This window comes from Lithobates pipiens, unplaced genomic scaffold (genome assembly GCF_037356315.1).
Source record: "Lithobates pipiens isolate NorthernLeopardFrog02 unplaced genomic scaffold, aLitPip1_a1.2 Scaffold_1, whole genome shotgun sequence".
NCBI classification, from domain to species: domain Eukaryota; kingdom Metazoa; phylum Chordata; class Amphibia; order Anura; family Ranidae; genus Lithobates; species Lithobates pipiens.
In genome coordinates this window covers 190,340,070-190,363,686 of record NW_027507685.1, presented here as the reverse complement: position 1 = coordinate 190,363,686, position 23,617 = coordinate 190,340,070, and the positions used below count along the sequence as shown (strand labels likewise).

Here is a 23,617-nt window from a genome sequence, read left to right as displayed (position 1 = left end):
CAATACCCTGTGTTTATGCAACATTTATTCAGTATTTTTAAAGTCTCATAACTGCCCTTCGGTGCCTTCCATGATTATTACAATGGGCACCACACAGTTGCTGAGCAGTAGCGTTGTATTATGTTAAAAATTAGAGAGCATGTTACTGAGGCATTGATGCTTGTCAGCTGCCTCCATTGATTTCATTGGTAATGCTTTGTAACGGCAATTTAATGGCACCTATAGCATTTATGACATGTTAGCTGGGCATTGTGGGAGAGGCAGTGGAGGCTCCTGTGTTCCAGAATGCACTGGGAAATAATAAACTAGGACAGAGCAGCTCTAGCAATTTCTTGTTACTACAGAGCAGTTGTGTGGTAACACCATATACTTCTGTGTGCGGGCAAAAGGAAGCCATCCAGCAATACTGACAGTGCCAGGCAGGAGCTGAGGCCTTGAGCATTATTGCCAGTGACAAAGCTTTTTGTGTCAGTAAAGATGAGGGGGACCAAGCCAAGTGTCAGAGGTCAAATCCATCTTGCAGAGAAGTCACAAAAATGTCCGCTCTCACACTACAACCTAACCACACTTCAAAGTAGATCATTTTCTCTACATCACTTCCCCTTTAAGGACTTCCCACTAGAAAAGAAAAACTTTCATGGGCATTTATCAAGCATTCATGAAGAATTTTTTTATTTAACGCTTCATTAACGCAGCAAAACCATGTCATAAACCCTTCATAAATGCTATAGACGCGTTTAGGGTATAAGTTCACAGATTCGCAAGTTGCAGGTAAAAAAAAGTGCATTTATTTATTTATTTTGAAGCCTGTAAAGCATTGCACCAGTGATCAGCAGATCGCTGGTGCCATGCAGGTCTCCTGCAGCCCTCTCATTGTATCTGTGTCTGTACATCCCATATGGGTAGGCAGATACACTAACAGGAAGTATCAATGAACTACCATGGTGCTCCACAGCTCATTGAGAACTACAAGCCGACAGCCACAAAGGATGGCAGGGCTTGTGGTTAACTCACACACAGCTTTGTGAATGAATGATGTGGCAGTTTTCTGTCAAAAAGTGACAGCCAGTATGGGGAACCCCCCCCCCCCCCCGTACTGCTGTCACAGGGAGGGGGGATCAGCAGCTGCTGCAGCAGTTGGAACATGTTACATTTTCCACACTAAAAAGAAGGTTGCACATGTTTCTAAAGGTAAATATATCCTTTTTAATGAGCATTTACTCCATTACACACACACATAACACACGTGTGGATGAGCCCAAAATGCTTGAGTGTTTTCAAAAAATGACTTTAGGTGGGTGTTTGTCATGTCTGCTGAGCTCTTCTGCACTGCACAAGAACAAATTGCTATGATTAACGGCTATGTTCTACAAGGCTCGACAGGGTTTTTCTTAATAATATATATATATATATATATATATATATATATATATATATATATATATATATATATATATATATATATATATGGAAAATTACAGCCTTAATTGGTGACTATAGGAAAATAAAGCTATTGATCTGGTCTCAAGATTGAGAAGTATCATTATGCCAACCTCCAGAACCTTATATGAGACCTAACTAATACATTTGTTTGTCATTGTGCTAAAAAGGGCCAAGTATTGTCCCTGTTTTGTTTATTTTAAGTGTACTTTAAGAAAATTTGCAAAGTGTGCATCATCGTCTTCTAACTTCACGACTTGCCTTAGCCAGAAAAAATTTGCTGCCTGTTAAAGTTTAGGTGAATAATAGCTTGACTGCTTTCAGCTTGTAAAACAAAAAGTTAGTTAGCAATGGCAGCTCACATATTTCTGACATGGTAGGTTATCTTCAAATAAATGATAATACAGTTGTGACTTGTAGCTAACCGTTCCGCGTGCAGAGTGATATTTTAGCTGTAATTGAACTTTTAAAGAAATGTTTTTTTTTTAACTTTCTACTTCTTCAAAATAGGATCGTATTCAAAAAAGGCAGAGCAGAAGGTGGTGGGATGTGGTAACCTATTAACCAATAAGATTTTACCATTTAGTGTAGACAAATCTTTTTTTTGTCTACTGAGGAACATGGAAATTCAGATAAATGTGGGTTACTGTTGCTTACAGGAGGACCAGGCATTGGCAAACAGAAAAAAATGCAAACTAGTATAACCCCTCATCTACTAAGCATGTCTCAGTTTTTTGCTAGTGGCCTAGAAGGTTGGAATTCATTGCAAGCCTTTTTTGTCTTTGTAATTTCTCTTCTATTGACTTTTATTGCTTGAGTTGGTCTCTGCATTTCCGCAGCCTAGCTTTGGTGGCTGTACCCTGAACCCACCGGACTAGACAGAGGTAGCCTGAAATGTGACCTTTGGACTGGGCTTTGCATTGTGTTTCTTTCTAGACCTGAGTGTACTGGGTAGGTTAGCCATGGATCACTTTCTGCGTCCAGAGTTGTGGCACAGCCCCAGATGTCACCCTATTTGTGAAGACTCACTCTGTGTGTAAGGCCAATCGTGCTACAGAATAGAGCTACCTCACGAATGTGTGTACCCCTGCATGCAATTCAAGTTTCCTACTGCTGTCAGTTTAACTTCAGTAAGGGTTAATGCTGGGGGGCTGAGGTCACCCTCTGTGTGGCGTGTCTGGTGTGCATGCCCCTCACTTCTCCCATCTAGTTTTAAGAAAGCACCACATCCCTGCTGCTTCTGCTTGCAAGCACCTCATGGAACGCCAGTCTCTGGATTGTTGCCACTGTCCACCTACAGGGACCTTGTTACCTCTGACAACCTGACCCTCATCGGCACCAGCTGCCTTGGGTTATGTGACTACAGAGGCTTTGCCTCCCACTTTGGGCAACTGTGCTGCAACCTGTCTACACAGAGACACACAGGGCACAGTTCTGCTACTATGGATGACCTCAGGCCATACTCTGCTAGTAGTTCTGGGGCTACTAACTCACTATCCTCCAAGCGAACTGAGAGTCTCACCAGGCTATCACTGAAGAGACTGTTTTTGGGACCCTGCAGTCTCCTATTACCGCCTGCTGTCTCCACTCTAGAGTCTTTTAGAGCTGCTACAGTCCTTCCCCTTTATACCCACAATTCAAGAAATTCTTCTTTTGTAGATTGGAATCAACCCACGGGGCCTTGTGCCCCCACCTGAGCCTGTACCAAAAATGTTCCCCCTTCAAGAGGACATTTGTTAAGATGTTGACTGTTTCCACAGTAAATCAACTGGTGTACCATATTTAAACAGCATTAGTCAGCTGGAAGGTGTACTTTCCTTTTACAGATTCTACTGATGGGCGTAAAATCCCTCTTAAAATCCCAGTTTGAACAGTTTGAACAGGCTGATTATACCCTCTGTTCTATGTTGACCGTGACCCCTAATCTATCAGTCTGTGTCATAGTTGGGACCTCTCTGACTAGGTAGCTGTCCTCTATTTAGTCAATGATCTGAATCCTCGGTGTTGCTTAGGCACCACTGTTGTCTCTGAAATATTGACTCTCCGGTTCAGTCCCTTGTCCTTTCCTGGCATCTCCATTGTAGGATCCTCAGGTCCCCTCCTGTAAAGAGAGTTAGCTTTATGAAGACTGGTAATCAGTACCTTCCCGAAGAGCCTAACTACCTTTTTAAGATCTGACTAGCCCAAGCCTTGCTAGGCTCCAGTGTTGACTACCTGTGATGGGAGGGTGAGATGACCCAACTCATAAAAGGTCCACACATATGGCCCCCTTGTTGGCATGCAAGGATATAATCCTAGAGTGGAGGGGAAAACTGTGGATGGTCTCCCCTTTTATCAGCTCTCCTTAGTCGATGCTTCACCAGCTTCAGGCGTCTAGGGTAGTCTCCAACCCCCCCCCCCCCCCAGGCAATTCACCTCAATGTAGTACCACAATCTCTTTCTGAGACTACTACCTGATTTTTTTGAACAAATACTATAATTCTCTCCATATTTTGGGACCCAGCCTTGTCTAAGTATCTCACTCCTGATTTCTTTACCATATAGATTTTGCAGTACTTTCACCTCCAGGAAGGAGTGGATGCCTCCTCCGCGACAGGGATAGTTGTTGCAAGACACTGCTGAGCATATTGGTCTTGTCTGTGTGGTACTTCAGAAGGACATTGCCTTGGATACTCACTGTCCATAGGCCAGTAACTTTGTACAGTGGGGTTGTTCTCAGATTTTACATGGTGAGTGAATATCCATGCTAGAGGGATCCCATGCCTCCTTGGATTTTCAGCAGGGGACCCTGGGTCCCTGCCGCAAGTACACTGTACTGTACAGCGTGGATTCTCATGCCTCCATGGGAACACCTTGCTTGGAAATTGGTCTTCCCATTTTGGCTGACTAATAATTTCCTGGAGAAGATGCTACAGATCCTGTCTTACCAAGTGCATACTAGTAAAATTTTTGCTAGTTTCTGCATCTAACTGTACAGCTGTTGATGCTTCAGTGGATCTGGGGGGGCGGGGGGGGGGGGGGGGAGAAATCGTGAACTTCCTAGATTAAAAGGGGTATATCCAAGAGAAACTGGGACTTCACAATCTAACTATCCTTAGCATAACGCAAACTTCTGGACTTGTACCCAAGTGGAACGAAGACCACGGAGATGCTCCTCTAATGCAGGAATACTCTGCAGAACAAACAAGTCGGGCAACATGGAAGGTTGGAAACCATAATTTTGTCATAAATGGAGACAATCGGGAGGCAGAATTCAAGGCACTGTTGTGAACAAACTCTGCCCAAGGTAATAGGTCTGACCAGTTGTTATGGTAGTCAGAAATATAGCAACGTAGGAATTGCTCCAAGGACTGATTGGCTCGTTCTGCGGCCCCATTAGACTGTGGGTGATACGCAGAAAAGAACGCAAGCTGGATTCCCAACTGTGCACAAAAGGCTCGCCAGAACAGGGAGACAAACTGACTGCCCCTGTCCGTGACAATCACCTTGGGTAGCCCATGTAAGCAAAAGATCTTGCAAGCAAAACTGGCAGCCAGTTCCTTAGAGTTAGGCAACTTCTTAAGTGGAATACAATGACACATCTTTGAGAACCGGTCAACCACCATAAGGATAACAGTATTGCCTTGGGAGTTGGGCAACTCCACAATGAAATCCATTGACAGGTGAGTCCAGGGCCTCTCTCCATTGGGTATGGGTTGTAGGAGGCCCACTGGAAGGTGTCATGGAGTCTTACTCTGAGCACACACGGGACAGGCAGCTACAAAGGAAGTAACATCAGCCCATAGACTAGGCCACCAGAATTGGGAAATGGCCCAAATGAGTTGATTCTTCCCAGGATGGCCAGCTGCCTTGGGAGAATGGTAAGTCTGGAGCACAGCAGTACGGAGACTCTCTGGGACAAAGCAGCGGTCACAAGGTTTATCAGGAGGAGCATGGACCTGAGCAGCAAGAATTTTGTCACCCAAAGGAGAAGTAAGACTGGTGAGAACCGTAGCCAAGTTTCGATCAGGAGGAATCATAGGAACAGACTCCGACTTGGAAGTGGAGGAAAATTGTTGTGACAAGGCATCAACCCTTACATTCTTAGTACCAGGTAAGAATGAGACAATGTAATTAAAGCTCAACAAGAAAAGAGCCCATCGCGCCCTTCTGGGAGAGAGACGCTTAGCCTCGGACAAGAATGTAAGATTCTTGTGGTCAGTAAGAATAAGAACGGGCACAGTGGTACCTTCAAGGAGATGTCTCCATTCTTTCAGGGCTAAAATGATCGCCAACAGCTCTCTGTCACCAATCTCATAATTGCACTCAGCAGGTGACAATTTCTTGGAAAAGTAGCCACACGGATGCATAGCGCTCTGAGTTAGGACGTTGAGACAGAAGGGCGGCAACTCCAGTCTCAGAAGCATCAACTTCTAGGATAAAAGGCAACGTAGGATCAGGATGTGCCAGCACAGGAGCAGAAACAAAGGCAGCCTTGAGAGTCTCAAAGGCCTTAATGGACTCCAGAGACCAACTCTGTGGGTTACTGTCCTTTCTGGTCATATCAGTCAGGGGCTTGACCAGAGACGAGAAGTTACGAATAAACTTCCGATAGTAGTTGGCAAAACCCAGGAAACGCTGCAGAGGACGTAAACCCAAGAGTCGAGGCCACTGTAGGATTGCCGAAAGTTTCTCTGGGTCCATTGAAAAACCAGCAGTGGAAATGACATAGCCCAGGAATGTAACCTGTTCACAATGGAACTCTCACTTCTCCAGTTTACAATAGAGATTGTTCTCTCTTAGTTTCTGAAGCACACGACCGATATCTGTGTGGTGGATCTCCAGGGACTTGAAAAATATGAGGCCATCATTAAGATAAACCACCACACAACTGCAACAAATCTCAGAGGACATCGTTAATAAATTCCTGGAAAACTGCCGGAGCATTACAAAGGTCAAAAGGCATTAATACCAGAACAGGCCATTATAAATAGCTGGTAAACGCAGTTTTCCACTCGTTGCCCTCCTTAATGCGCATGAGATTGTATGTATGCCCCTCTCAAGTCAAGCTTTGTGAAAACCGTTGCTCCCTTGAGGCGGTCAAATAACTCTGTAATCAATGGAATCGGGTAGGCATTCTTAATCGTGACACGATTGAGACCCCTATAATCTATACAAGGTCTCAGTTCACCGCTCTTCTTCTTCACAAAGAAGAAACCAGCACCAGCAGGAGACGAGGATTTGCAGATGAAACCTTGAGAAAGTACGTCAGCAACATACTCCTCCATGGCCTTATCCTCCAACACCGACAAAGGGTAAACATGGCCACGAGGAGGTATGGCACCAGGTTGAAGGTCAACTGTGCAATCAAGACCAGTGTGGAGACAAACTACCGGCTTAACCTTTATCAAAGACATCGCTAAAATCGCGGTACTCCTCCGGCAGGGAGGGGAGTGAAGAGGTGCACAGGACCTTGGATACCTTCAGGAAGCATGTCTCACTGCATTGTGGTGACCAGGAGAGAACCTCAGCATGGAGCCAATCAAAAGAGGAGTTGAGCCTCTGTAACCAAGGATAACAAATAACCAGAGGAAACCTGGGTGAGGAAATAACTTGAAATTGGATTATCTCATGGTGAAGAGCCCCTATGGCCATGGTCAACGGAACCATCTCATGAGTCACATGGGCAGGCGGCTGTAAAGGTCTCCCATCAAGGTCTTCCGGCAAGTGGAGTGTCATGCAGCTGCAGTGGAATCGAGTGTTGCAAAACAAATGCAGCATCAATGAACAGGCCTGCAGCCCCAGAGTCGAGTAGAGCCTGTATCTCGATGGACGACTCAGCCCAAGAAAGAGTGATCAAAACCAGGGGCTTATCCTTCTGGATAACTGGGGACGAAACAACGCCACCTAAGGTCTGTCCATGACAGGACCTCAAGGTTCGGGCGTTGCCTGGACGGGTAGGACAAGAATTCAAAAAGTGACCTGCCTGGCCACAATAAAGGCAAAATTTCTCCCTCCTCCTAAAGGCTCTCTCATCCGCAGAGAGACGCGTGAAGTAACTCAAGACAACAGGTTTTTGCATCTCCCATAGAGGGTTAGCCCAGGCCAAGGCTCTCTCAGAAAGCAAAGATATCACAAAACCTACTTTGTTTCTTTCCGTGGGAAATGCCTGGGGCAGCTTCTGGAAGTATTTCTCAACCTGATTGAGAAACCCTTTGTATTGAACTGGATCACCCCCAAATCGATGAGGAAGCGGCGCAGAACCAGACATACCTCCTTTTATAGAGGTAATACTCGAAGCGGGTGCCTGCACAGAGACTGCCGCAGCAGTGGGGACGGCCTGCGACTCAAGCTGCACTGGTGCAGCCACTGTGGAGGATTCTAGGAGCGTTTGTAATGCCATGGCAAACTGATCCATGCGGTGATCTTGCTCATCCAATCTGGAAACAAAATCCTTCACCTACTGTCAGAAACCATGAATCAGACGGAGACAGAAGTGCAATTAAATCACACTTGTTTGTTAATAAAAATAAAAAGGTAAATAGAAAAAGCGTAGTCAGAGCATAGCCAGAGTCCAGTAACCAGATCGGATAGTCAGCCAGGCCAGTAGGCAGGGATCCAAGTAGAGCAACAGCAAGCAGGATAAGGAGGCAGAAGGGATGTCCGCAAGCCAATCTTTAAACAGAACTGCAGGAGATGGTTTCTTGTGATGTGACCAAGGCGAAGGCAGAAGTGAACTGAGCTGGACAGCTTTATGTAGGCAGGTCAGACGAGCATGATCAGGAACAGCTGGTAACTGTGGAGAGAGATGAGAGCTGGCAATTAGCTGACAGCTGAGCAGCCAGCCCAGAGAAGGAAGGGCTAAGCCAGCCCTGACACTGATCAGCAGGCCCAGCAAGGGGCTGGTGTATTTGACGCACTGTGTCTCACAGATGCTATGAAGGAATCGATCGTTTAAGCCCTATGGCTTATACTTGGACTAATGCATTTTTTGAGGTCCGTGACTAAAATATTAATCAGCCGAAGCACCAGGTGAAAAACCTTAGCCAGTCTGTGTCCCTTCCTGGGGTACGACTATTTAGAATGGATAAGTACACCCAAAAGGGGTAAAGCTGTCTTTACCAGTTAAAGGAGGTTCAGATAGTTCTTTAATCGTGCAGCCTCTCCTATGCCTTAGTTCCCAGGGGCAGCACCAGGATCTTGGGGACAGAAAGCCCATAAAGCAGAATGCTAAGGCCTTCTCATGAAGGAGCACCCCTGCTTGTTTAGGTGAAGGGAAATGTCCTGTGATTCTCAAAGTCTGGCAGGAACAATGTTAAGAGCAGAGGGATTTCTGCGATTTTTCTTCTCTAGGTTACATCTAGAGTTTCAAGAGCCCAGATGGCCCAGTCGGCTTTCGATCTGAGGGTTTGGGTCCTGTTTGGGTGCTGCCTGTGGGGTCCTTGGGGCTGCTGATGCGACAGGATTTATGCAAGAGTGTCCGTCTCAAAAAAAAGATAAGTCTCTCTTTCTGGCCTCTGGATCAGCTCTTATCCCAGTCGGTGATATCAGAGATTCCCTTAGTGGAACGAGGTTTTTCGCTCAAACCTTTTAAGGTCCCAGAGCCAAACAGAGCGGTAAGACCCATTCTAGATCTCGGAGATCTGAATTGGCACTTGAACATCCGATCTTTTCATAATTCAATCGGCTGTGTCCATCCTGCAAGGAGGGGAGTTGCATATCTCCATGTGCCAAAGTTTCCCGCTTGCCAGAAATTTCTGCTGTTTGAAATATAAAATTATTTTTTCAATCGTGGCACTGCCATTTGGCTTAGCCACAGCACCACGAGTGTTCAGAAAGATTCTGGCACCTCCTTTAGCCAGGTTAAGGGCTCAAGGCACAACGGTCCTAGCCTATTAGAAGATCTACTTTTTATAGATCGCTCAGTCTCAGGTATAAAACCAGAGTCTGATCTCAGCTGTAGATAACTGAAATATCTAGGTTGGATTCTCAGCCTATGAAGATTCTCCTTAAAACCATAAAGGAGGTTACTTGGGGGCTGATTATAGATACCATACAGAAAGAAGTTATTCTTACCCCAGACATGAATCCGTTCCATTGTAGGACTAATGCAACTTATCAGGATAAAGGAAAATTCCTTCATTCGGCTGCAGGAGATCTTTAGGGGAAATGGTGGCCTCCTTCAGGGCTGTCCCTTACTCGCAGTTTTATTCAAATACTGCTTCAAGACACCATCCTGTCGGTCTGGAATAAAGAGGATTCGGGCCTTGTTTGTTTCCAATACGCTTGGCTCCCAACATAGGTCAGAGCCTAAATTGATGGTTGTTATCCTGCAGGAGGGAAAATCTTTATCTTGCAAGGTGTTAACAGATGCCAGCCTTCTAGGCTGGGGAGCAGCCCTGGAAGAAGATTCTGTCCAGCTGAGATGGTCCAGGTTAGAGGACCTTGCCTATCAACTTTGGAAGTTTCAGGCAGTACACATGGGCATAGAATCTTGGCGGTCAGATTACAGGACTGTCCTGACAGGATTCAGTCTGACAGAGCCACGGCGGTGGCTTACATCGATCTCCAGGTGAGGCACGAGAAGTCATGCAGCCCAAAAAAGAAGTGAATAATGTTCTAGCTTTGGCAGAACACAACACTCCTTGCCTATCGCCAATTTTAATATTTCAGGCGTACTACTTGAGATGCCAACAATTATTCCTAGCATCTTCCTAGCAATATGTCAGATGGGGTACTCTGGATATGGACCTATTTGCGTCCAGATTCATTAATAAGGTCGACAACTTTATGTTGAGCAAGGGGTCCGCTAGCAGGCGACACAGACGCATTAGTCCTCCCAGGGGATCAGTTTTCACTGATCTATGCATTTCCTCCAGCTCTGCTACTTCCGCGCCTTCTCCGCAGGATTAAGCAGGAACAGAAGGAGGTGATTCTGGTGGCCCCAGCCGGGTCCCAGAAGATCTTAATTTATCGAGATCATAAAGAGGACAGTAGAAGTCCTTTGGACTCTGCCATTATAGCCAGACCTTCTTGCACAAGGTCTGGTATTCCATCCTACTTTACGGACAAGGAGCTTATCAGGTTTGACTGTTGAATCCCACTCTATAAAAGATTGTAGGTGATCTCCTTCAGTAGTGTCTACTTTGACTAATGCCAGGAAGCTGGCTTCCAGAATCACTTACTATAGAATCTGGAAGGCATAGGTTTATTGGTATGGATCCAGGGGTTGGCACCCCAGAAAGTATGTCAATAGGCAGGATTCCTGCATATGGGATCTGAAATTAAGCTGGCCTTAACTTTTATCAAGAGCCAAATCCAGGCCGTGTCAATGTCTTTTCCTATGGCCTCTTGCTTTCCACTCTTGGTGCGTAGCTTATTCAGGGGGTAACACCGTTTATCCCCCTATCAAGGCACCTATAAATCCTTAGGATTTAAAATGGGTCTTTTCGGCTTTGCTGAATCAGCCGTTTGAACCTTACGAGAAATTCTCTTGATAATCTTTTTTGCTTGTCATTTCTTCTGCTAGAGTATCAGAACTAACAGCTCTGTCTTATAAGAGCCATGTTTCATCATGCATAAGGATGAGGTGGTTTGATGTCCTCATCCTGAATTCTTGCCAAAAGTGGTAACAGGTTTTCATTTAAACCAAGATTATTATTTTTCCTTTCTCCCCAGAAGCCTTAATCTGGGGAAGAGAAAGCACTACAGTCTCTTGATGTAGTAAGAGCGATCAGAATCTATTTAAAGGTGACTGCTCAGGTTTGCAAAACACAGGTTTTGTTTGTATTGCCAGAAGGTCCAAGTTATGGACAGGCAGCGTCAAGATCGACTATTTTCCAAGTGGGTTTGTCAAATGATTGATCAAGCTTCAGCTTGAAGAAAATTCTTCCTTCTCATGTTAAGAGCACACTCATCTAGGGCGATTAGTGCCTCTTGGGTGTTGCATCATCAGGCCTCTATGGCTCGGATCTGTAAGACAGCAACTTGATCTTTAGTGCAGACGTTTATCTGATTTTATCAAATCGATATTAAAGGTCATGAGGATATTACCTTTGGGCACAGCATACACTGCAGGCTGCAGTATGAGTCCTCTGGCCTCCTGTTCCCTTGATTCTGCCCCCCCCCTTCAGTTGCCATTGCTATGAGACATCCCACATAGTATGGCACAACTGCAATCCAACCAAGACAAGGCTGTCAACCTAAACTGCCAAGCTGGGTAAGGAGAGCATTAATTAGAGAAGCAGCCAAGAGGCCCATGGTAAATCTGGAGGAGCTGCAGAGATCCACAGCTCAGGTGGGAGAATCTGTCCACAGGACAACTATTAGCCGTGCACTCCACAAATCTGGCCTTTATGGAAGAGTGGCAAGAATAAAGCCATAGAAATCCCATTTGCAATTTGCGAGAAGCCAGGTGGGGGGCACAACAAACATGTGGAAGAAGGTTAGAAGACCAAAATTGAAAGTTTTGTCCTAAAAGCAAAATGCGATGTGTGGCAGAAAATGAACACTGCACATCACGCTGAACACACCGTGTCCACCGTGAAACATGGCGGTGGCAGCATCATGATGTGGGGATGTTTTTTTTCAGCAGGGACAGGAAAGATGGTCAGAATTCATGGGAAGATGGATGGAGCCAAATACAAGACAGTCTTAGAAGAAAACTGGTTAGAGTCTGCAAAAGACTTGAGACTGAGGCGGGGGTTCACCTTCCAGCAGGACAATGGTCCTAAACATACAGCCAGAGCTAAAATGGAATCGTTTAGGTCAAAGCATATTCATGTGTTTAGAATGGCTCAGTCAAAGTCAAGGGGTATGAATACTTTTTCAAGCATTGTACATAGTTGGTAAGGTTGAAAAAAGACTCCAGTCCATCCAGTTTAAACCTTGGTGTGTGTGTGTGCTTGTGTTTATGTCAATAGTACATTGGATAACCCTGCACGTTGTGATCATTAAGGTGCCCATCTAACAGTTTTTTTAAACTATCGATGCTCTCTGCTGATACCACTGCTTGTGGAAGAGAATTCCACATCCCTACCACTTTGACATTAAAGAACCCTTTACGCAGTTTAAGGTTAAACAGCTTCTCTTCCAATTTCGGTGAATGTTTGTATGCCTTTTTAAATTCATTTACACTGAAACTTTTTTTTCCTATGCAAGGTCACCAGTACGGTATTTGTATTATGCCATCATATCCCCTCTCAAGCGTCTTCTCTCCAGAGGGCATAAATTCACTGTTTGTAATCTTTCCCCATAGTGAAGATACTCTAGTTCCTTTATTAGCTTTGTTGCCATTCTCTGGACTCTCTCCAGGTCCAGCCCTCCAGGACTGGTGCCCAGAACTGAATGGCAAACTCAAGATGCGGTCGGACCAGATTCTTGTAGAGTGGCAGAATGGTTGTTTTATTTCTCAAGTGAATCCCCTTTTTAATGCATGCCAATATTCTGTTGATTTTGCTTGCAGCAGCTTCTCATCTACTAGGACACCCCCCCCCCCCCCCGGTCTTTTTCAATCCTAGATTCCCCCAGAGGCTCTCCCCCTAGTATCCAAATGCATTGCTTTACGTTTTAAACCTCATTTGCCATGTAGTTGCCCACCCCGTTATTTTATTTAGGTCTTGTAAGGTTTGCACATCTTGCGCTGAGTTTATTGCCCTGCTTAGCTTTGTATCATCCGCAAATACTTTGAGCTGTTTATCCCATCCTCTATATCGTTTATGAATAAATTAAACAGAATTTGTCCAAGGGAAGGGCCTTGGGGGACCCCACTTACCACACCGAACCATTCTGAGTACTGGCTATTTAACACCACCCTTTTGGACCCATCCCTGTAGCCAGTTTTCAATCCAGATACTCATCCTATGGTCCACGCCGACACTTTGTAAACCTTTGTGGGGACCATATTAACCACCTCAATACAGTGCACTTACACACCCTTCCTGACCAGACCAATTTTCAGCTTTCAGCGCTCTCACAGTTTGAATGACAATTACTCAGTCATCCAACACTACCCATATGAAACTTGCGTCCTTTTTTTCACACAAATAGAGCTTTCTTTTAGTGGTATTTAATCATTAGTGGGTTTTTTATTTTTTGTGCTATAAATAAAATAAAACGTAAATTTTGTGAAAAAAATGCCTTTTTCTTTGTTTCTGTCATACATTTTTGCTAATTATTAATTTTTCTTCATAAATTTTGGCCAAAATTTATACTGCTACCTATCTTTAGTAAAAAAATAACCCACATTAGTATATATTATTTGGTTTTTGTGAAAGTTATAGAGTCTACAAACTATGGTGCCAATCGCTGAAAATTGATCACATCTGATCATGCCTTCAGTACATCAGGTGTATCTCATTTCTTGAGACACTAACAAGTCGGGAAAGTACAAATACCCCCCAAATGACCCCTTTTTACAAAGTAGACATTCTAAGGTATTAAGTAAGTAGCATGGTGAGTTTTTTTTAAGTTGTCATTTTTTCCCACAATTCTTTGCAAAATGAAGATTTTTTTTTATTATTATTTTTTTTTTTTTTTTTACAAAATTGTCATATCAGGTTATTTCTCACACATAGCATATGCATACAACAAATTACACCCCAAAATACATTCTGCTACTCTTCCCGAGTATGGCAATACCACATGTGTGAGACTTTTACACAGCCTGGCCACATACAGAGCACCAACATTGATGTAGTACCTTCAGACGTTCTACGAGCAAAAATGACGCATCTCATTTCTCAACCACCTATTACACTTTTGAAGGCCCTGGAGTACCAGGAAAATGGAATTTCCCATAAAATGACCCCATTTTGGAAAGCAAATGCCCCAACGTATAATCTGTGAGGCATAATGAGTCTTTTGAACGGTTAATTTTAGGGGTGCACCGAATGGGTTTTTTGGTGCTGAAACCGATACCGAAAATGAAAAATACACTAGGCCGAAACCGATACCGAAACAGCACCGATACCGAAAATGACTGTTTTTAAAAAAATATTTTCATACAGCAGATGGTCAGAGACTGCAGGCATGGTACAGGAGATGGTCAGAGACTGCAGGCATGGTACAGGAGATGGTCAGAGACGGCAGGCATGGTACAGGAGATGGTCAGGGAGTGCAGGCATGGTACAGGAGATGGTCAGGGACTGCAGGCATGGTACAGGAGATGGTCAGGGACTGCAGGCATGGTACAGGAGATGGTCAGAGACTGCAGGCATGGTACAAGAGATGGTCAGAGACTGCAGGCATGGTACAGGAGATGGTCAGAGACTGCAGGCATGGTACAGGAGATGGCCAGAGACTGCAGGCATGGTACAGGAGATGGTCAGAGACTGGGGACATGGTACAGGAGCTGGTCAGAGACTGCAGGCATGGTACAGGAGATCAAAGCAGCCTCACCAGTTCCCTCCGATGCAGCCTGCCTGATAAAAATACATGCACAGTGTTTTCCATGTATTCCAATGGCTTTAGTTCACACCATGCAGTCAGTTTCCGGTGCGGAAAACACTGTGCATGCATTTTGTGCAAAAAAAAAAGCACACGGAACTGCATCTGGTGTGAGCTGGCCCCAAGCAAGCTACCTGGTTCCGTTCCAATCTGGAAACAAAATCCTTCACCTACTGTCAGAAACCATGAATCAGACGGAGACAGAAGTGCAATTAAATCACACTTGTTTGTTAATAAAAATAAAAAGGTAAATAGAAAAAGCGTAGTCAGAGCATAGCCAGAGTCCAGTAACCAGATCGGATAGTCAGCCAGGCCAGTAGGCAGGGATCCAAGTAGAGCAACAGCAAGCAGGATAAGGAGGCAGAAGGGATGTCTGCAAGCCAATCTTTAAACAGAACTGCAGGAGATGGTTTCTTGTGATGTGACCAAGGCGAAGGCAGAAGTGAACTGAGCTGGACAGCTTTATGTAGGCAGGTCAGACGAGCATGATCAGGAACAGCTGGTAACTGTGGAGAGAGATGAGAGCTGGCAATTAGCTGACAGCTGAGCAGCCAGCCCAGAGAAGGAAGGGCTAAGCCAGCCCTGACACTGATCAGCAGGCCCAGCAAGGGGCTGGTGTATTTGACGCACTGTGTCTCACAGATGCTATGAAGGAATCGATCGTTTAAGCCCTATGGCTTATACTTGGACTAATGCATTTTTTGAGGTCCGTGACTAAAATATTAATCAGCCGAAGCACCAGGTGAAAAACCTTAGCCAGTCTGTGTCCCTTCCTGGGGTACGACTATTTAGAATGGATAAGTACACCCAAAAGGGGTAAAGCTGTCTTTACCAGTTAAAGGAGGTTCAGATAGTTCTTTAATCGTGCAGCCTCTCCTATGCCTTAGTTCCCAGGCGCAGCACCAGGATCTTGGGGACAGAAAGCCCATAAAGCAGAATGCTAAGGCCTTCTCATGAAGGAGCACCCCTGCTTGTTTAGGTGAAGGGAAATGTCCTGTGATTCTCAAAGTCTGGCAGGAACAATGTTAAGAGCAGAGGGATTTCTGCGATTTTTCTTCTCTAGGTTACATCTAGAGTTTCAAGAGCCCAGATGGCCCAGTCGGCTTTCGATCTGAGGGTTTGGGTCCTGTTTGGGTGCTGCCTGTGGGGTCCTTGGGGCTGCTGATGCGACAGGATTTATGCAAGAGTGTCCGTCTCAAAAAAAAGATAAGTCTCTCTTTCTGGCCTCTGGATCAGCTCTTATCCCAGTCGGTGATATCAGAGATTCCCTTAGTGGAACGAGGTTTTTCGCTCAAACCTTTTAAGGTCCCAGAGCCAAACAGAGCGGTAAGACCCATTCTAGATCTCGGAGATCTGAATTGGCACTTGAACATCCGATCTTTTCATAATTCAATCGGCTGTGTCCATCCTGCAAGGAGGGGAGTTGCATATCTCCATGTGCCAAAGTTTCCCGCTTGCCAGAAATTTCTGCTGTTTGAAATATAAAATTATTTTTTCAATCGTGGCACTGCCATTTGGCTTAGCCACAGCACCACGAGTGTTCAGAAAGATTCTGGCACCTCCTTTAGCCAGGTTAAGGGCTCAAGGCACAACGGTCCTAGCCTATTAGAAGATCTACTTTTTATAGATCGCTCAGTCTCAGGTATAAAACCAGAGTCTGATCTCAGCTGTAGATAACTGAAATATCTAGGTTGGATTCTCAGCCTATGAAGATTCTCCTTAAAACCATAAAGGAGGTTACTTGGGGGCTGATTATAGATACCATACAGAAAGAAGTTATTCTTACCCCAGACATGAATCCGTTCCATTGTAGGACTAATGCAACTTATCAGGATAAAGGAAAATTCCTTCATTCGGCTGCAGGAGATCTTTAGGGGAAATGGTGGCCTCCTTCAGGGCTGTCCCTTACTCGCAGTTTTATTCAAATACTGCTTCAAGACACCATCCTGTCGGTCTGGAATAAAGAGGATTCGGGCCTTGTTTGTTTCCAATACGCTTGGCTCCCAACATAGGTCAGAGCCTAAATTGATGGTTGTTATCCTGCAGGAGGGAAAATCTTTATCTTGCAAGGTGTTAACAGATGCCAGCCTTCTAGGCTGGGGAGCAGCCCTGGAAGAAGATTCTGTCCAGCTGAGATGGTCCAGGTTAGAGGACCTTGCCTATCAACTTTGGAAGTTTCAGGCAGTACACATGGGCATAGAATCTTGGCGGTCAGATTACAGGACTGTCCTGACAGGATTCAGTCTGACAGAGCCACGGCGGTGGCTTACATCGATCTCCAGGTGAGGCACGAGAAGTCATGCAGCCCAAAAAAGAAGTGAATAATGTTCTAGCTTTGGCAGAACACAACACTCCTTGCCTATCGCCAATTTTAATATTTCAGGCGTACTACTTGAGATGCCAACAATTATTCCTAGCATCTTCCTAGCAATATGTCAGATGGGGTACTCTGGATATGGACCTATTTGCGTCCAGATTCATTAATAAGGTCGACAACTTTATGTTGAGCAAGGGGTCCGCTAGCAGGCGACACAGACGCATTAGTCTTCCCAGGGGATCAGTTTTCACTGATCTATGCATTTCCTCCAGCTCTGCTACTTCCGCGCCTTCTCCGCAGGATTAAGCAGGAACAGAAGGAGGTGATTCTGGTGGCCCCAGCCGGGTCCCAGAAGATCTTAATTTATCGAGATCATAAAGAGGACAGTAGAAGTCCTTTGGACTCTGCCATTATAGCCAGACCTTCTTGCACAAGGTCTGGTATTCCATCCTACTTTACGGACAAGGAGCTTATCAGGTTTGACTGTTGAATCCCACTCTATAAAAGATTGTAGGTGATCTCCTTCAGTAGTGTCTACTTTGACTAATGCCAGGAAGCTGGCTTCCAGAATCACTTACTATAGAATCTGGAAGGCATAGGTTTATTGGTATGGATCCAGGGGTTGGCACCCCAGAAAGTATGTCAATAGGCAGGATTCCTGCATATGGGATCTGAAATTAAGCTGGCCTTAACTTTTATCAAGAGCCAAATCCAGGCCGTGTCAATGTCTTTTCCTATGGCCTCTTGCTTTCCACTCTTGGTGCGTAGCTTATTCAGGGGGTAACACCGTTTATCCCCCTATCAAGGCACCTATAAATCCTTAGGATTTAAAATGGGTCTTTTCGGCTTTGCTGAATCAGCCGTTTGAACCTTACGAGAAATTCTCTTGATAATCTTTTTTGCTTGTCATTTCTTCTGCTAGAGTATCAGAACTAACAGCTCTGTCTTATAAGAGCCATGTTTCATCATGCATAAGGATGAGGTGGTTTGATGTCCTCATCCTGAATTCTTGCCAAAAGTGGTAACAGGTTTTCATTTAAACCAAGATTATTATTTTTCCTTTCTCCCCAGAAGCCTTAATCTGGGGAAGAGAAAGCACTACAGTCTCTTGATGTAGTAAGAGCGATCAGAATCTATTTAAAGGTGACTGCTCAGGTTTGCAAAACACAGGTTTTGTTTGTATTGCCAGAAGGTCCAAGTTATGGACAGGCAGCGTCAAGATCGACTATTTTCCAAGTGGGTTTGTCAAATGATTGATCAAGCTTCAGCTTGAAGAAAATTCTTCCTTCTCATGTTAAGAGCACACTCATCTAGGGCGATTAGTGCCTCTTGGGTGTTGCATCATCAGGCCTCTATGGCTCGGATCTGTAAGACAGCAACTTGATCTTTAGTGCAGACGTTTATCTGATTTTATCAAATCGATATTAAAGGTCATGAGGATATTACCTTTGGGCACAGCATACACTGCAGGCTGCAGTATGAGTCCTCTGGCCTCCTGTTCCCTTGATTCTGCCCCCCCCCTTCAGTTGCCATTGCTATGAGACATCCCACATAGTATGGCACAACTGCAATCCAACCAAGACAAGGCTGTCAACCTAAACTGCCAAGCTGGGTAAGGAGAGCATTAATTAGAGAAGCAGCCAAGAGGCCCATGGTAAATCTGGAGGAGCTGCAGAGATCCACAGCTCAGGTGGGAGAATCTGTCCACAGGACAACTATTAGCCGTGCACTCCACAAATCTGGCCTTTATGGAAGAGTGGCAAGAATAAAGCCATAGAAATCCCATTTGCAATTTGCGAGAAGCCAGGTGGGGGGCACAACAAACATGTGGAAGAAGGTTAGAAGACCAAAATTGAAAGTTTTGTCCTAAAAGCAAAATGCGATGTGTGGCAGAAAATGAACACTGCACATCACGCTGAACACACCGTGTCCACCGTGAAACATGGCGGTGGCAGCATCATGATGTGGGGATGTTTTTTTTCAGCAGGGACAGGAAAGATGGTCAGAATTCATGGGAAGATGGATGGAGCCAAATACAAGACAGTCTTAGAAGAAAACTGGTTAGAGTCTGCAAAAGACTTGAGACTGAGGCGGGGGTTCACCTTCCAGCAGGACAATGGTCCTAAACATACAGCCAGAGCTAAAATGGAATCGTTTAGGTCAAAGCATATTCATGTGTTTAGAATGGCTCAGTCAAAGTCAAGGGGTATGAATACTTTTTCAAGCATTGTACATAGTTGGTAAGGTTGAAAAAAGACTCCAGTCCATCCAGTTTAAACCTTGGTGTGTGTGTGTGTGTGCTTGTGTTTATGTCAATAGTACATTGGATAACCCTGCACGTTGTGATCATTAAGGTGCCCATCTAACAGTTTTTTTAAACTATCGATGCTCTCTGCTGATACCACTGCTTGTGGAAGAGAATTCCACATCCCTACCACTTTGACATTAAAGAACCCTTTACGCAGTTTAAGGTTAAACAGCTTCTCTTCCAATTTCGGTGAATGTTTGTATGCCTTTTTAAATTCATTTACACTGAAACTTTTTTTTCCTATGCAAGGTCACCAGTACGGTATTTGTATTATGCCATCATATCCCCTCTCAAGCGTCTTCTCTCCAGAGGGCATAAATTCACTGTTTGTAATCTTTCCCCATAGTGAAGATACTCTAGTTCCTTTATTAGCTTTGTTGCCATTCTCTGGACTCTCTCCAGGTCCAGCCCTCCAGGACTGGTGCCCAGAACTGAATGGCAAACTCAAGATGCGGTCGGACCAGATTCTTGTAGAGTGGCAGAATGGTTGTTTTATTTCTCAAGTGAATCCCCTTTTTAATGCATGCCAATATTCTGTTGATTTTGCTTGCAGCAGCTTCTCATCTACTAGGACACCCCCCCCCCCCCCGGTCTTTTTCAATCCTAGATTCCCCCAGAGGCTCTCCCCCTAGTATCCAAATGCATTGCTTTACGTTTTAAACCTCATTTGCCATGTAGTTGCCCACCCCGTTATTTTATTTAGGTCTTGTAAGGTTTGCACATCTTGCGCTGAGTTTATTGCCCTGCTTAGCTTTGTATCATCCGCAAATACTTTGAGCTGTTTATCCCATCCTCTATATCGTTTATGAATAAATTAAACAGAATTTGTCCAAGGGAAGGGCCTTGGGGGACCCCACTTACCACACCGAACCATTCTGAGTACTGGCTATTTAACACCACCCTTTTGGACCCATCCCTGTAGCCAGTTTTCAATCCAGATACTCATCCTATGGTCCACGCCGACACTTTGTAAACCTTTGTGGGGACCATATTAACCACCTCAATACAGTGCACTTACACACCCTTCCTGACCAGACCAATTTTCAGCTTTCAGCGCTCTCACAGTTTGAATGACAATTACTCAGTCATCCAACACTACCCATATGAAACTTGCGTCCTTTTTTTCACACAAATAGAGCTTTCTTTTAGTGGTATTTAATCATTAGTGGGTTTTTTATTTTTTGTGCTATAAATAAAATAAAACGTAAATTTTGTGAAAAAAATGCCTTTTTCTTTGTTTCTGTCATACATTTTTGCTAATTATTAATTTTTCTTCATAAATTTTGGCCAAAATTTATACTGCTACCTATCTTTAGTAAAAAAATAACCCACATTAGTATATATTATTTGGTTTTTGTGAAAGTTATAGAGTCTACAAACTATGGTGCCAATCGCTGAAAATTGATCACATCTGATCATGCCTTCAGTACATCAGGTGTATCTCATTTCTTGAGACACTAACAAGTCGGGAAAGTACAAATACCCCCCAAATGACCCCTTTTTACAAAGTAGACATTCTAAGGTATTAAGTAAGTAGCATGGTGAGTTTTTTTTAAGTTGTCATTTTTTCCCACAATTCTTTGCAAAATGAAGATTTTTTTTTATTATTATTTTTTTTTTTTTTTACAAAATTGTCATATCAGGTTATTTCTCACACAGAATATGCATACAACAAATTACACCCCAAAATACATTCTGCTACTCTTCCCGAGTATGGCAATACCACATGTGTGAGACTTTTACACAGCCTGGCCACATACAGAGCACCAACATTGATGTAGTACCTTCAGACGTTCTACGAGCAAAAATGACGCATCTCATTTCTCAACCACCTATTACACTTTTGAAGGCCCTGGAGTACCAGGAAAATGGAATTTCCCATAAAATGACCCCATTTTGGAAAGCAAATGCCCCAACGTATAATCTGTGAGGCATAATGAGTCTTTTGAACGGTTAATTTTAGGGGTGCACCGAATGGGTTTTTTGGTGCTGAAACCGATACCGAAAATGAAAAATACACTAGGCCGAAACCGATACCGAAACAGCACCGATACCGAAAATGACTGTTTTTAAAAAAATATTTTCATACAGCAGATGGTCAGAGACTGCAGGCATGGTACAGGAGATGGTCAGAGACTGCAGGCATGGTACAGGAGATGGTCAGAGACGGCAGGCATGGTACAGGAGATGGTCAGGGACTGCAGGCATGGTACAGGAGATGGTCAGGGACTGCAGGCATGGTACAGGAGATGGTCAGGGACTGCAGGCATGGTACAGGAGATGGTCAGGGACTGCAGGCATGGTACAGGAGATGGTCAGAGACTGCAGGCATGGTACAAGAGATGGTCAGAGACTGCAGGCATGGTACAGGAGATGGTCAGAGACTGCAGGCATGGTACAGGAGATGGCCAGAGACTGCAGGCATGGTACAGGAGATGGTCAGAGACTGGGGACATGGTACAGGAGCTGGTCAGAGACTGCAGGCATGGTACAGGAGATCAAAGCAGCCTCACCAGTTCCCTCCGATGCAGCCTGCCTGATAAAAATACATGCACAGTGTTTTCCATGTATTCCAATGGCTTTAGTTCACACCATGCAGTCAGTTTCCGGTGCGGAAAACACTGTGCATGCATTTTGTGCAAAAAAAAAAAAGCACACGGAACTGCATCTGGTGTGAGCTGGCCCCAAGCAAGCTACCTGGTTCCGTTCCAACAGACTTCTATTGGGAATGCTCATATCGTTACCTCTACTAGCAATAACTTAACCCTTCCCCATTCTATCAGATGGCGATAAAAACCTAGCTGGGTCAAAATCAAGATTATTATTTTTTTATATGGTTAATAAAGTGAGTACAGCCTTTGTCCTGTGACTTGGTTTATATAGCATGGCACCATTCACACAATTGGCCAGAGGTAGATAGTTTCAGAGGCAAACAAATGACTTTTGGATGCAGCAGCACTGTGGGCACAAAAAACTTAATTTAGCTGCGGACAAAACTCTGCAATGCTTGCCCTGGGCACACTCTTTCCCCCTCATGCAGCTTGCCAGTGTCTAAATGCAGCCTCACCCATGCCCGGATCTGTGCGGTGATCTCCGTGTGTCACGGAGCCGTGCATTGAATTGCCTGGGCGGCTGCAGTAACAAAGATCACCGCACTGTCGGGCGAGAGGAAAGGAGGAGGGAGGACGGAGGACTGGGGACGAGCCAGGAAAACACCCATGCAATGGGCGGCACCAGGGGGCGGAGCCCCGCAAGGCCTCGCCCCCATTTTCGGCCCCGCCCCCATTTTCGGCCCCATTATCTGCAAGATTTTCCTTTCGGCAATTTGCCGAAAACCCCATTTTCGGACGATATGTTTCGGCGGCCGAAATTTCGGTGCATCCCTAGTTAATTTTTCTCCAGAAGTTTTTGGAATATGTGGGAAAAAATTCAAACGCATTTTTTTTACACAAAATTGTCAATTTATAAGATATTTCTAACACACAGCATGTGTATAGCAAAAATTACACCCCAAAATACATTCTGCTACTCTTCCCGAGTATGGCGATACCACATGTGTAGGACTTTTACACAGCCTGGCCACATAAAGAGGCCGAACATTGAAGTAGTACGTTCAGGCATTCTAGGAGCATAAATGACACATCTCATTTCATTCCTACCCATCACACTTTTGAAGGTCCTGGACCACCAGGACAGTGAAATTACCCACAAAATGACCCCATTTTGGAACGCAAACACCCCAACGTATATTCTATGAGACATGGGCTGCAAATAGGTACTCGGGTACTCTGATGGGCTGGAGATAGGTACTCTGGTACTCTGATGGCCTGGTGACAGGTACTCGGGTACTCTGATGGCCTGGTGACAGGTACTCTGATGGCTTGGTGACTGGTATTTGGGTACTCTGAAGGGCGGTGACAGGTATTCATATGGACTGTGACAGGTACTCGGGTACTAAGATGAACTGTGACAGGTACTCGGGTACTCAGATGGACAGTGACAGGTACTTGGGTACTCAGATGGACTGTGACAGGTACTCGGGTACTCAGATGGGCTGGGACAGGTACTTGGGTACTCAGATGGACTGTGACAGGTACTCGGGTACTCAGATGGGCTGGGACAGGTAC

The 23,617-nt window shown here is 44.7% G+C and overlaps 1 protein-coding gene across 2 annotated transcripts in view; it reads left to right on the top strand.

The window, feature by feature from the left end:
• The window catches only part of LOC143981065 (uncharacterized), a 201,200-nt gene that overhangs the window by 18,863 nt on the left and 158,720 nt on the right, over positions 1-23,617 (top strand). The window lies entirely within an intron of this gene.